Here is a 15,098-nt window from a genome sequence, read left to right as displayed (position 1 = left end):
TGTGATCAGGCACGATACTAGAACAAAGCCATACACTAGTGATTTAGGGTATATTTTGATCTGTTAGAAGAAACTGTATCTCACAATTTTAAGGAGTGTACAACTTATATATACATATGCCAAAAATAAGGGTATATACTATGAAGGGATAGAATATGACTCTAAGAATGAAAAATAAAAAAATTTCTTTTTTACAAAAAGGGATTGATAAGATATTGGTTCAAAAAGGGAAAAAGAAAAACTAAAAAAAAAAAACAGTTAAAAAATTAACTTTGAAAAACATGAATCATGGTAAAAAAAAAGCCATGAATTCTATGTGCTGTATTCCCCTAGTGCTGGAGTTCTCCCGTTCTCATTGATCGGTAATCTTGGTCTTGGCTGGCTGTTCGTGCTGATCTTCTGGGGGAGGGGCCTGTTGCCGTGGTTCCCAAATGTCTTTGTCGGAGGTGGAATTGCCCCGCCCTTGTCGGTCCGGGCTAAGCAATCTGCTTGGGTTTGGTCTCGGGAGCTTTTGTTCCCTGCAAGCTTTCCGTACAGCTCTGGAGGATGAGAGTGAAAATGGTGGCCTCCCAATCTCCACCCCGGAGGAGCTGAGAACTTGGGTCCCCGCTCCTCAGTGCGCCCCCAGAGAAAAGCAGTCAATCACTCCCGTGTCCCCGGTCTCCAGCCGCAGTCCATGCTCACCCAGCCTGTGACTGAGCGTTTCTATCTCTGGCACCCGACTCAGTGTGGAGTCTCCAAACCCAGCAGATCCCTGTGATGTGCTCCCGTGCCACTCCTCCCGGGGGAGGAAGGAGAGTCTCCCCGGATCTGCCGCTTGTTGGGTTGCTGCTGGAGGAGCAGTGGCCCGACTGTGTCGCCCATCACAGTTTATGGCAACCCCAAGCTGAGAGCCTGCATCTCGGCTCCGTCTCTGCAGCCCGCTTCCCTGCTCTGATACCTGGGAGCTCTGCCGCATTCAGGGACCCCCGGTCTTCCTGTGACCCTGAGGGTCCTGAGACCACACCGTCCCACAAGGGTTCCAACCCCTGCTTAGCCACTGGAGTGACGTCCCTCAGCGGAGCCGAGTTCTAAAAGTTCTGATTTTGGGCACCTGGGTGGCTCAGTCGTTAAGCGTCTGCCTTCGGCTCGGGTCATGATCCCAGGGTCCTGGGATCGAGTCCCACATCGGGCTCCCTGCTCAGCAGGAAGCCTGCTTCTCCCTCTCCCACTCCCCCTGCTTGTGTTCCTGCTCTCGCTGTGTCTGTCAAATAAATAAATAAAATTAAAAAAAAAAAATAAATAAAAGTTCTGATTTTGTGCTCCGCTGCTCTATTATTGCCAGAAGCGGCCGACAAAGGCCCCCTCCCCCGCCATCTATCCTCCCGAATATTGCCTCAGATTCACTTCTCCGCATGTCCTACCTTCCAGTAAGTGGTCGCTTTTCTGTTCAGAGAGTTGTTGCTATTCTCTTCGATCTCCTGTTGAGTTCGTAGGTGTTCTGAATGGTTTGGTCCCTATTCAGCTGAATTCCTGAGACTAGACGAAATCCAGGTCTCTTACTCCTCTGCCATCTTGCTCTGCCCAATATATATTGTCTTTATTATGTTAAGGTATGTTTTCTCTAAACCTACTTTGTTGAGGTTTTTTTTTTATCATGAATGGATGTTGTATTTTGTCAAATGCCTTTTCTACATCTATTGAGATGATCACATGATTTTTATCCTTTCTCTTGTTAATGTGATGTATTGCATGATTGATTTGTGAATGTTGAACTACACTTGCATCCTTGGAATAAATCCCACTTGATATTGGTGAATGATTTTTTTAAATGTATTTTTTTGGTTTTGGTTTACTAAAATTTGTTAAGGATTTTTCCAATGATATTCATCAGAGATACTGGCTTACAATTTTCTTTTTTTTGTACTGTCTTTTTCTGGTTTTGGTATCAAGACTTGTATAATGAATTTCTAAGCTTTCCTTTGTCTTCTCTTTTTTGAAATAGTTTGACAAGGAGGGTATTAACTCTTTTTCATAGAATTTGGTAGAATTCATCTGTAAAGCCATCTGGCCTTGGATTTTTGTTTGTTGGGGTTTTTGGATTACTGATTGAATTTCATTACTAGTAATTGGTCAGTTCAAATTTCCTATTTCTTCCTGGTTTAGTTTTGGGAGGTTAGATGTTTCTAGGAATCTATCCATTTCTTCTACGTTGTCCAGTTTGTGGGCATATAATTTTTCACAGTGTTATAATACTTTGTATTTCTGTGGTGTTGCTTGTTATTTCTCCTCCATTTCTGATTTTATTTAATTGATTCCTTTCTCTCTCTCTCTCTCTTTTTGTTGAGTCTGGCTACAGGTTTATCAATTCTATCTATCTTTTCTAAGAACTGGCTCCTGGTTTCATTGAACTCTTCTTTTGTTTATTTTAATCTCTGTTTTAGTTATTTCTTCTCTAATATTTATTATTTCCTTCTTTCCTAGAAAAGCTTTGGGCTTTTCTATCTTCTTTAGGTTTATGTTAAGGTTGTGTATTTGAGATTTTTTTCTCATTTTTTAAGGTAAGCCTGTATTGCTATAATCTTCATTCTTAGAACAGCTTTTGCTCCATCGCAAAGATTTTGGACTACTATGTTTTCATTTTTATTTATCTACATGTACTTTTTTATTTACTCTTTTATTTCTTGGTTGACCCATTCATGGTTTAGTAACATGTTGCTTAGCCTGCATGTATTTGTGTCCTTTCCAGATTTTTTCTTGGATTGTTTTCTAGTTTCATACTCTTGTGGTTGAAAAAGATGCTTTTAATTTGTTGAGTCTTGTTATGTGGCCTAACATGTGATCTATTCTGGAGAATGTTTCTCGCTGTTGTTAAGAAAGATGAAACCTTCATCCCATTGGATAAATAATTATCACTCCTCTATTTACGTGTGGTAAAGCCTATAAAAACAAATTTTGGACCTTATTGAAACATATAGTAACAGACCTGAAGAAGGCACAGTAATTATTTAGTATACCTTGCTCTCTTTAAATGATGAGGAACATAAAACCCAAAAGTACTAGATGACTTACCCAAGGTCACACTAACTTTTAGTGCTAGAGCTTAGTCTAGGACACAGATCAGAAGTCTACCTTATGGATGGATGGTGTGGTTAGGTGCCCCAATTAAGTGGTGGCCAAATAGTAAGGCTGGATTCTCAGGGCCTACGTATCTGTCCTCTCTCTAGCTACACATGTGACCATCTGTAGCTATCCTGCCCTGTCCTGTCTTCTCCTATCCTATCCAATCTTATCCCAATTTACCATATCTTCTTATCAATCTGCCCATCTCTCTATTTATATATTATCTATCTATTTAAATAACATTGATTGAGCTGCTATGAAGTGACTGGTGTTTTATGTATATTATCTCATTGAAAGTGCAAAAGTCCTTTGATATTTTTATAGTTAGAAACATTGAGGCTTAGATAAAATTATTAAGTAATATGTTGATATTCTCTTAAATAGCAAGTGATAGAGCCACTTGACTCTATCATGTTCTCCATGACTCTTCCATCTGGCAGGTTACTCTTACCTGGGGCAGCTCAACTAACAGCCTTCTCCTTCACTTCATTTAGGTCTCTGCTAAAATATCACTTCCAAAGTGAGGCCTTCTCTGATGACCCTGTTTGCAGTTGAGTTAACTTTCCCCATATACTTTCTTGCTTTAATTATTCTCTTTAGCATCCATCACTTTATATAACTTAGTTATTCATTTGATTTATTATCTGGTGCACCCTGCAGATGGTAAGCTCCATGAAATAAATAAATATATATATTTCCTGCTCTATTCTTTGTTATTCTTTGCACCTAGAATAATGCTGGCACATATAAGTATTCAATAAATGTTTTGTTAAATGAATTACATAAGCCAAATTTACATAGTCTTTAGGTGAACCTGAGTTTCCACTGGAAGAGATGAGAGAACAACACAAAGTTCACATTCTGTGAGCCACAGGTAAATCTTGAGGTCTGGTGGTAGCTTAAGGGGAAAAGGATCAGAACAGAGCAGCTCAGGAATGAATTTGTAGAAGGAAAGGGTCTGGGCTCATTGTAATTGGCATAGTTGGTATTTTTGACTTGCCTTTGTTGGTTTTTAGAAGCATGATATTTAGTTGGATAAAATTCTGTTAAAAGACTGGAGCAATATGACAAAATGGAAAAACCTAATTGCTGGCTAAGGTGTTGGCTTTGGAGCCTAAGCATTACCCAGTGATGGCCCTAGGAGAAGCTGTTAGGATCCAGTGGGACTCTACTTTTCTTGGGGGAGGCATTATAAATCTCATGGTTCTGTAGAATATTGTCTTTCTAGGGGCAGAGTACTTTAAGGTTGTTGAAATATTCCTGTCCTCTCTGTGCTCAGTGGTTAGAGAAGCAGAATTGCAGAATGGGACATGAACAAACTAGGACTAATCTTACAGATTCTGATGGCTGGTTTGCAGCTTATTGAGGTCAGGGCCCTGGAATGGATTATTTTTTTGATGTGGAAGCCAGTAGACTAGATGATGAGGGTTTGAGTAATAGGGTTGCAAGTTGTGTAGCAGATTACACATTTGATATTCCAGAGACAAGTTCATTAAAGGCGTTATTCCAGTTGACAGAACAGCACTTGCGTAGAGCTGCCAGATCTCATGCTATAAAGGAAACAGAGCACTTTGGAAATGAATTACACTTTGTATTAACTGAATGATATATTAATCTTTTCCACCATTGAAGCAGGAGGGAGGATGAGCAGTGAATGTTAACACAGCATTATATGGATACCACTTGCAGTTCTTATTTCTTTGATATTCATAGACATGGAACTGAGAAACTTCCTTGAAAGAAAGTTTAACTTGCTGCAATATTTATAATAGCTTTTCTTTTGTGATCTATTTAGTTACAAGAACTTGAGAAGCTTGCAAATTCAAGATTATTCAGATCAGTAACTGTCCCAGCTCCCCAACTTTTAAGTGTCTCCAGAAAAAGTTATGCTTGGATCTGGCTTCTTTCTGGAGAATTTGAGAATAATAAAACAGAGAGCAATCACAGCTCCTGCCAGGTGTGGGGGGGGAGGGGATATTGGAACTAACACTAGATTGCAGATCGCACAGACCTGGAAACTTACCAGCGGTGTGACAGGGCAGGTTGTAGAACATCTCTGAGCCTCATTTCTATCATCTGGAAAATGAGAACCCTAGTTTCATTTTTGCAGAGATGCTATGAGGAGTAATAAGATAACATATGTAAAAATATTTAGCACTATGCCCCCAGTAATTTGATTTTATTTATTTTTTCTATGTTTTGGGAGAAAAGAGAGAGAAAGTCCCAAGACTTAGTTGTACTTTGTTTCTGGATCCTCTTCTCAAAAAGGATTTGAACTGATGGGATTATTTTTAAAAGAACAAAGGTGTTGTGAAGAAGAAACAAAACTAATGGATTCTGTCTTTAGACTTTATCCAACTTATTTTCAGCCTCCCAGAATAAAGCAATTTATTATTATTGTTATTATTATTATTACCACTAACTTTCCTGCAGATGGGGTTTTAAAACAGCTTTGTAACACTGGTGATTGGTTGATGGACTGATTGATTTCAAAGACAAAGATATATTGAGGATTTATTTTACAGCGTTTTATGTAGCATCTAAAGCAAATACAAGTGAAGAAAATCAAGCTTACTAAGTTCTTGTTACATACCACTATAATAATAGAAGCTTACAGATGGTTATCCCATTTAATTTTATGTTATTTTATTTTACACTGTTGATCCCTTGGGATTCTGATCTCCAGATGTAAAGAAAAATTTCAGAACAAAAATTTACAGCACTCTAGAAAGATTGACTTTTTTGTGTAGGATATTCTACCCCCTAATTATAACTTGTTACTCTTAAATAGTAGATCCGTGGATAGCATATTGAAAAAAAGACAAAGGTTCCAAATATCTTAAAATAAAAGGAAGCTAAGATTTAGAGTGCCCATTACATGCCAGGGCTATCACATGTTAGAACTAGTTATTGCACTTATGTAACATATGTAACCCTGATGTTTTAATTTGGAACCCCAAAGCTGGATGTTCTCGTGCTCCCTTCACTCTCAGCACTTCCCACCCCACACTTCCAATTTACTTCTATTACCTGAGTGTACATTTGCCTTTTCTACCAAGGTGAAACTCCTTTATGATGGAGCACTTGTGTATCACACTCCCAATACCTAGCCCGGGGCTTGGCGCTTAGTAGGAGCTTACTAAATGGTAGTTAAGGAAATAAACAGAAAGGAAGCATCAAGTGGAGGAGGCAGGAACCCTTCCCACTTTTCATTCAGGATGATGGAATAGTGGGAGGAATGGTATCGAGTACAGAGCAATAGTAGCTGCTACATATATTAAGCACCAGCTTACTATATGCCAAGCACTATGCCAGACATTTTCATTTGTTATCATATTTAACATCCTATGCAATAAGCACTCTTATTCCTAGTCCCCAGGTGAAGAAAGAAGGATCAGAGAGGCTTCATAAATTTCCCCAAATTTCACAGCTAGTAAATGGCAGAGCCAGGTCTTCAGAGGCCTCTAATGTGTCTGGCTTCAAAGCCCATGTTCTTGGCCACTGTATTTGAGGACTTGTGACCTGAAGGGTGTACGTGGCACACTAGGTCCCTCAGAGATCATTAGGGAAATTTGCTGATCCTACAGAGGTGAATTTATGAGCTTGTTGGGTATGGGAGAGTACCATCTCAGTAGTCTCAGTAGTAGATGCAAAGAAGGAGGTCACAGAAAGGGATTTAGAGGGTGTTGTTTGGTTTTAAAGTTTTAATTGTGGTAAAGAACACATAACATTAAATTTAGAATTTCAACCATTTTATTTTTTTAAAGACTTTTTTTTTAAAGATTTTATTTATTTGAGAGAGAGAGACAGATAGTGACAGAGTTAGCGCGAGAGAGCACAAGTAGGGAGGAGAGGCAGAAGCAGGCTCTCTGCCGAGCAAGGAGCCTGACATGGGGCTTGATCCAGGACCTGAGATCATGACCTGAGCCAAAGGCAGATGCTTAACCAACTGAGCCACCCAGGTGCCCTGAATTTCAACCATTTTAAAATGTACAGTTCAGTAATGTTAAATATATTCACATTGATGTGCAACAGATCTCCATAACTTTTCATACTGCAAAACTGAAACGTTCTGTGAAATAAGTCCCTGCTCCTCCCTTCCCAAAAGGTCACTGGTAACCACTACTCTACTTTCAGCTTCTGTGAATTTGACTACTTTAGATACCTCATCTACGTGGAATTGTACCATATTTGTCTCTTATGTCTGGCTTATTTTGATCTTGCTTTCAGGTTTTTTTAGTTGTATATCCAGACTTGGGATTTCTGGATCATATGGTAATTATATTATTTTGTTTTTTGAGGAGCCATCATACTGTTTTCCATAGTGGTTGCCCCATTTTACATTCTAACCAGTAGTACACAAGGGTTCCAATTTCTCCACATCCTCACCAACACTTGCTATTTTGTTTGTTTTAATAGTAGTTTTCCTAATGGGTATGAGGTGATAGCTCATAGTAGTTTAGATTTGAATTTCTCTAATGATTAGTGATGGAGCTTAGAGGTCATTAGTAGCTAGAGTTAATCATGGAGTGATTTCAGAATGTAAATTAAGTATGTTCTGGGCAGGGTTAGAATTTGTAAGCTAGATGAGTTGCTGGAAGAACTGAGCTCTTACCTTAGGAAGCATGCATCTGGGAATTTACTGTCAAAAGAGTTTGTGATTGTTTTAGAGAACATTTGGATATGAATGAGTTGGTGTTAAAATAATTTGAGTGTGTAGTTTCTGTTGCATATAATGCCTTGGTGTGTAAGCCATATTCGTCTTGCAAATTGTGGTTTCTGTTTGATTCTTCTCTTTGCCATGGTCACTTTCTCATGTTTCACAGGATGCTCTGTACAGTAATTGGCGGCCAGCTGCCTATCTTTTAGGGTTACTGTAATAGTTAATTAAGATAACAAACAGTTTTGGACAGAGTGCCTGGTGCACAGTAAGTGCTGATTAAATAGCAGTTAAGTTATGGCGATAGTAATACCGTAGTTTTAGTACATGTATCAAGTAGTACTTGCGGAGATAATGATGGCTGTAGGACCTATTTTTTCTGAATTCTGAACTTCCAACCAATCCCATTACCATGGCCCTAGTGTAGGAACTCATCACTAGGGATCATTGGTTCCCTCCTTCCTCTGCCCTAACCAGTCACACCACCACTGATGAAATGACCTAAAACCCAAGTTTAAGCCAGTCACTCTCCTACTTACAACTCCCCAGTGGCTTTCTCTTGACCTCAGAAGAAAGTCTAGGCTCCTTGACAAAGTCTAGGCTCCTTGACATTCTGCATTTATTTTGGCCTCTACCCAGCTTTCTGGCTTCATTTCCTACAGTCCCTGACACAGTATTTTTTCTTCAGAGCTCTCAAATGCTTTAGTATCTCATAAAACTCCTGCTATATTATTTCCCTTAAAATTTTGATTTGTACACACTTATATAAAAGCTTATATAAAAAATAAAAAGTATCCTATCATTCATACTTTCTATTTTTAGTTCTTTTTTTTCTTTTTGCTCCCCTCTACCCTTTCCATCTTACTTAACCTCTACCTCTCTTGCATTTATTGCTGTAATAACATCATATTAACAACTTAGGAAGTATCTTTTTGAATTTTTTCCAGGCTCATACAATGTTATGTAAACAAATGTGTGTGTGTGTGTGCACGTGCATATGTATTGCATACATATTCCTGTTTATACATCTTACTGAATGTATCCAATCTCCGGTGTCAGTTCCTGCCAAACTACTGAGCCTTTATCTTAGGGGAGAAATTTGAATAAAATGTTACTGTTTCCCCCAAGTCACCTCCTTTCCCTGATTCAGTTGCTGAACTGAAGGACCCAATATCTGCAAGAGCTTGATGTTTTTAATTTGAAAGTTCCATTGTCATTTCTGTCACCTTAGATGGCAGTGTTAAGAAGAGGTCATTGGCAAATTACTGACTCTAGATGAACAATTTGCTCTTAATTAAAAAGACTGATGAAGCTCTCTTTGGGAAATGAACTCATTTGAATGGGAGATAATTTAAGCTCATCCACTCAGGACATTTTTTTCCTATTTTTCCTTCACCCAGTACATAAAATTTTTATTTAGTCTTGTGATATAAGTTGAATTTGACAGGAGCAATTTTTTTTTCATTCAAAGCATAAAATTATTATGTTTTCTGAGTTAACATTGTGTTTTCCCCTCAGAAAAAATAATGAGTACCGCTTTCCCTAGAGAGATAGTCTGGCAGTAATGGAGAAGGGAGTAAAGTTACTCCCTGCTGGGGTTTCAGAATGAAGGAAACACAGGATGGTCATATACACATGGGACTCTTCAGTCAGAAGGCCAGAGTTCAAGCCCAGTTCTGTCACTGAACAGCTGAGTGACCTTGGACAAAGATTTGAAACTGGGTTTCCTTGTCTGTACAAAGAATGACAATCCCTGCTGTATATCGTTGGCTATTCTGAGGATCAAATGAAGTGACTGTAGTGAAAAGACTGAATGACAGCCAAATGCAATGTAAACATTGTCAATATTGATGCATCCTGCTGCTCTGAGAAATCATTTCTTACTTAACAGTCTGCTGGATAGATCCATCAACCAATGACAGTAGTCACTAGACAGAATGCCATTAGAATGGAAAGGTAAGCCCAGACTCTCCCTTTTTTACTCTACAGTCCCCAGTATAAACTGAGGAAGCCGAGGCCCAGAGAGGTGAAGTGCATTGACCAAAGCCACAAAGCTGGTTAGTGGTAGAGCCGGGACTGGACACTCCACTTCCTGCCCAGTATTCTTTCCAAAACACCCTGCTCCTAACTTTATCAAATAAATAATAGTACTCTAGCTTGACATGACCAGTTAGAAATGGAGAAGCAGGAAGAGGCTGGGAGTTTGTTTAACATGCCCAATTCCCATTTATCCCTGGAGGTTCACATTTGCATGTTGTTTGAGGTGGTGGAAAGGAGAATTTAAACTGAACTGAAATGAAATGCCAGATTCTCAGGCACAGAGTCAAGCTACCCTCACACCCTGTGTTGGTGATTAAGTCAACAGTAACAAGATGCCAATATTACATAGCTTACTGGAACAGTGTTTCCCAAATAGTATTCTAGGGATCACTGGTTCCAGGGAGGCTGCTCAAGTAAAATAGATACCCGCTGCATTAATACATTCCTGGTTAGAGATTCATAGTGCACATCAGCCTCCCAAGCTCCTAAGAAATGTCACAACAAGGAAAATTTGTTTAATTTTGTTTAAAGGTGAAACTGACAAATTTGTGTGAGGAAAATGTTTTTCCCCTTAAACATTTAAAATTGTCCCCTGACTTGTTGTTCCTCTTCTGTGTAAGAAGAAAAAAATGTCAGTAGATGCCAGGAAGGGACCCTGCACACTGGGGCCCTGCCACATGCTCTCCACCTTATGCAGCTCTGGGGAGAGCAGACATGGGCTGCTAAGATTTGCTGGGCTTTATGAGTTCTCTGTCAGGATGATGGGAAGCGTTCATTGCTAGGGTAAACCTAATGGCCATTAACCAATGCAAAGGCAGACATCTCTGCTGATATCAGAGTGAGCAGATGACAACAGCCAAAACCCAGATTAGATTATCTGCGTCTCAGTGCACATCCATGTAGACAGAATATGTCAAGGCCCAGATACTGTTTGCCCCAAAAGATGTGATATTTAAAGGTCCTCACCCATTCTGCCCACAACTTAGGAATTGCCATTTAAATCTTGAATTCAGGAGAGCCTGGGTGGCTCAGTGGGTTATGTGTCTGCCTTTGGCTCAGGTCATGATCCTAGAGTCCTGGGATCAAGCCCCACATCAGGCTCCCTGCTCAGCAGGGAGTCTGCTTCTCCCTCTGCCCCTCCTCCAACTCCTGCATGCACGTGTTCTCTCTCTCATTAATTAAAAAATGGTGGGGTGGGCAGAAAACAAGAACTAGATGGAGTCATTCTTCACCTTTCTCACGGGGGGACTTGAGGTAGAAATCAAGTTCCGAATTGGAAAAATAAAGTTTAATTTTTTTGCATTCCTGAGTTTGTGGACTGGGAAAAGATTGTACCTACTATAAATTTCACATTGAGATCTTTTGCTGCCATTACACTCACGTCCATGGTTCTAGAATATTGGGTCATTAAAATAATTAATTAAAATATTTTGAACTTTTGTTTCGATCAGTACTCTATTTATATAAAAAAGAATAAGGCATGATCCTTATTTCCAAGTTGTTCTTAGACCAGTAACACATATTGTAACAAATGTTCAATTGGGAATAGAATTTGTATTGATCAGTGAGGAAATTCAGAGAGGGAATTATTTTTGTAGTAGTAAAGAAGGATATTGAATTTATCTAGTTGAAATAAAATGATTAGTTTTAAAGTTAAAAAATTAAAAGGTTGAAAAGGTTGACAAGACCTAGTAGAAAGACAGATAAAAACAAAATTGACAGGATGTCTTACATATTTTTTAAATTTTTTTATTATTATATTAATCACCATACATTACATCATTAGTTTTTGATGTAGTGTTCCATTATACATTGTTTGTGCATAACACCCAGTGCTCCACACAGAATGTGCCCTCTTTAATACCCATTACCAGGCTAACCCATCCCCTGACCCTCTCCCCTCTAGAACCCTCAGTTTGTTTTTCAGAGTCCATCGTCTCTCATGGTTCGTCTCCCCCTCCAACTTACTCCCCTTCATTCTTCCCCTCCTGCTATCTTCTTCTTTTTTTTCTCTTAACATATATTGCATTATTTGTTTCAGAAGTACAGATCTGTGATTCAAAGTCTTGTACAATTCACAGCGCTCACCATAGCACATACCCTCCCCAATGTCTATCACCCAGCCACCCAGTCCCTCCCACCCCCCACCACTCCAGCAACCCTCAGTTTGTTTCCTGAGATTAAGAAGTCCTCATATCAGTGAGGTCATATGATACATGTCTTTCTCTGACTGACTTATTTCACTCGGCAGAACACCCTCCAGTTCCATCCACGTCGTTGCAAATGGCAAGATCTCATTCTTTTTGATGGCTGCATAATATTCCATTGTGTATATATACGACCTCTTCTTTATCCATTCATCTGTCATTCTCCTTTTTGATGGGGTCTTTGTCTGGTTTGGGGATCAAGGTAATGGTGGCCTCCTAAAATGAGTTTGGAAGTTTTCCTTCCATTTCTATTTTTGCAACAGTTTCAGAAGAACAGGTGTGAATTCTTCTTTAAATGTTTGGTAGAATTCCCCTGGGAAGCCATCTGGCCCTGGGCTTTTGTTTGTTGGGAGATTTTTGATGACTGCTTCAATTTCCTTAGTGGCTATAGGTCTTCTATTTTTTCTATTTTATAGGTTTTCTATTTCTTCCTGTTTCAGTTTTGGTAGTTGATACATCTCTAGGAATGCATCCATTTCTTCCAGGTTATCTAATTTGCTGGCATAGAGTTGCTCATAATATGTTCTTATAATTGTTTGTATGTCTTTGGTGTTGGTTGTGATCTCTCCTCTTTCAATTCATAATTTTGTTGATTTGGGTCATTTCTCTTTTCTTTTGAATAAGTCTGGCCAGGGGTTTATCAATCTTGTTAATTCTTTCAAAGAACCAGCTCCTAGATTCGTTGATCTGTTCTACTGTTCTTTTGGTTTCTAGTTCATTGATTTCTGCTCTAATCTTTATTTTTTCTCTTCTCCTGCTAGTTTTAGGCTTTATTTACTGTTTTTTCTCCAGCTCCTTTAGGTGTAGGGTTAGGTTGTGTCTTTGAGACCTTTCTTGTTTCTTGAGAAAGGTTTGTATTGCTATATACTTTCCTCTTAGGACTGCCTTTGCTGTATCCGAAAGATTTTGAACAGTTTTGTTTTCATTTTCATTGGTTTCCATGAATTTTTTAAATTCTTCTTTAATTTCCTGGTTGACCCATTCATTCTTTAGTAGGATACTCTTTAGCTTAACTGTATTTGACTTCTTTCCGACTTTCCTCTTGTAATTGAGTTCTAGTTTCAAAGCATTGTGGTCTGAAAATATGCAGGGAATAATCCCAAATTTTGGTACCAGTTGAGACCTGATTGGTGACCTAGGATGTGATCAATTCTGGAGAATGTTCCATGGGGACTAGAGAAGAATGTGTATTCCATTGCTTTGGGATGGAATATTCTGAATATGTCTGTGAAGTCCATTTGGTCCAGTGTGTCGTTTAAAGTCTTTATTTCCTTGTTGATCTTTTGCTTAGATGATCTGTCCATTTCAGTCAGGGGGGTGTTAAAGTCCCCCAGTATTATTGTATTGTTGTCAATGTGTTTCTTTGCTTTTGTTATTAATTGCCTTATATAATTGGCTGCTCCCATGTTCGGGGCATAGATATTTACAATTGTTAGATCTTCTTGGTGGATAGACCCTTTAAGTAGGATATAGTGTCCTTCTTCATCCCTTATTACAGTCTTTGTCTTAAAATCTGATTTGTCTTATATAAGGATTGCCACCTCAGCTTTCTTTTGGTGTTATTAGCATGGTAAATGGTTTTCCACCCCCTCACTTTCAATCTGGGGGTGTCTTTGGGTCTCAAATGAGTCTCTTGCAGACAGCATATCGATGGGTCTTGTTTTTTTAATCGAGTCTGATAGCCTGTGTCTTTTGATTGGGGCATTTAGCCCATTTACATTCAGGGTAACTATTGAAAGATATGAATTTAGTGCCACTGTATTGCCTGTAAGGTGACTGTTACTGTATATTGTCTGTGTTCCTTTCTGATCTATGCTGCTTTTAGGCTTTCTCTTTGCTTAGAGGACCCCTTTCAATATTTCTTGGAGGGCTGGTTTCGTGTTTGCAAATTCCTTTAGTTTTTGTTTGTCCTGGAAGCTTTTTATCTCTCCTTCTATCTTCAGTGGCAGCCTAGCTGGATATAGTATTCTTGGCTGCATATTTTTCTCATTTAGTGCTCTGAAGATATCATGCTTGTCCTTTCTGGCCTGCCAGGTCTCTGTGGATAGGTCTGTTGCCAATCTAATGTTTTTACCATTGTGGGTTACATATCTCTTCTCCTGAGCTGCTTTCAGGATTTTCTCTTTGTCTCTGAGACTCGTAAGTTTCACTATTAGATGTCGGGATGTTGACCTATTTTTATTGATTTTGAGAGGGGTTCTCTGTGCCTCCTGGATTTTGATGCCTGTTTCCTTCCTAACATTAGGGAAGTTCTCTGCTATAATTTGCTCCAATATACCTTCTGCCCCTCTCTCTCTTTCTTCTTCTTCTGGCTTCCCAATTATTCTAATGTTGTTTCATCTTATCGTATCGCTTATCTCTCAAATTTTGCTCTTGTGATCCAGTGTTGTTTATCTCTCTTTTTCCCAGCCTCTTTATTTTCCATCATTTGGTCTTCTAAATCGCTGATTCTCTCTTCTGCCTCATTTATCCTAGCAGTTAGTGCCCCCATATTTGATTGCACCTCATTCATAGCCTTTTTTATTTCAACTTGGTTAGATTTTAGTTCTTTTATTTCTCCAGAAATGGTTTCTCTAATAACTTCCATGCTTTTTTCTAGCCCAGCTAGTATCTTTAAAGTCATAATTCTGAACTCTAGGTCCCACATCGTACTAATGTCCGTATTGAGGAGGTCCCTGGCTGACGGTACTACCTCTTGTTCTTTTTTTCCTGAGGTGATTTTTTTCGTCTTGTCATTTTGTCCAGAGGAGAATAGATGAATGAGAGAACAAAATGCTAACAGGTTTACAACGTCTCCTGCAAATATACTCTATACAAATCAGAAAAGACCTGAAACCAGGGAAAAAGAAAGGGAAAGAAAGAAAAAAGAAAGAGGAAAAAAAAGAGAAAGAAAAAGATGAAACAAACAAAAATAGAACAAAACAAAAAAAACAGAATATGATCAAATATGATCAGGCTAGTGCATAGATCAGTGCCACACACTAGATTTTGGGCATATTTTGGTCTGTTAGAAGAAAGTGCCTCCTAAAATTTTAAAGGAAGAAAGACTAATATATGTACAAAATAAGGGTTGATACAATGAAGGGATG

The sequence above is a fragment of the Callorhinus ursinus genome, unplaced genomic scaffold (genome assembly GCF_003265705.2).
Source record: "Callorhinus ursinus isolate GAN/ISIS: 27379988/994484 unplaced genomic scaffold, GSC_fseal_2.0 scaffold35, whole genome shotgun sequence".
NCBI lineage: Eukaryota > Metazoa > Chordata > Mammalia > Carnivora > Otariidae > Callorhinus > Callorhinus ursinus.
Note: the sequence above shows the minus strand (reverse complement) of the source record.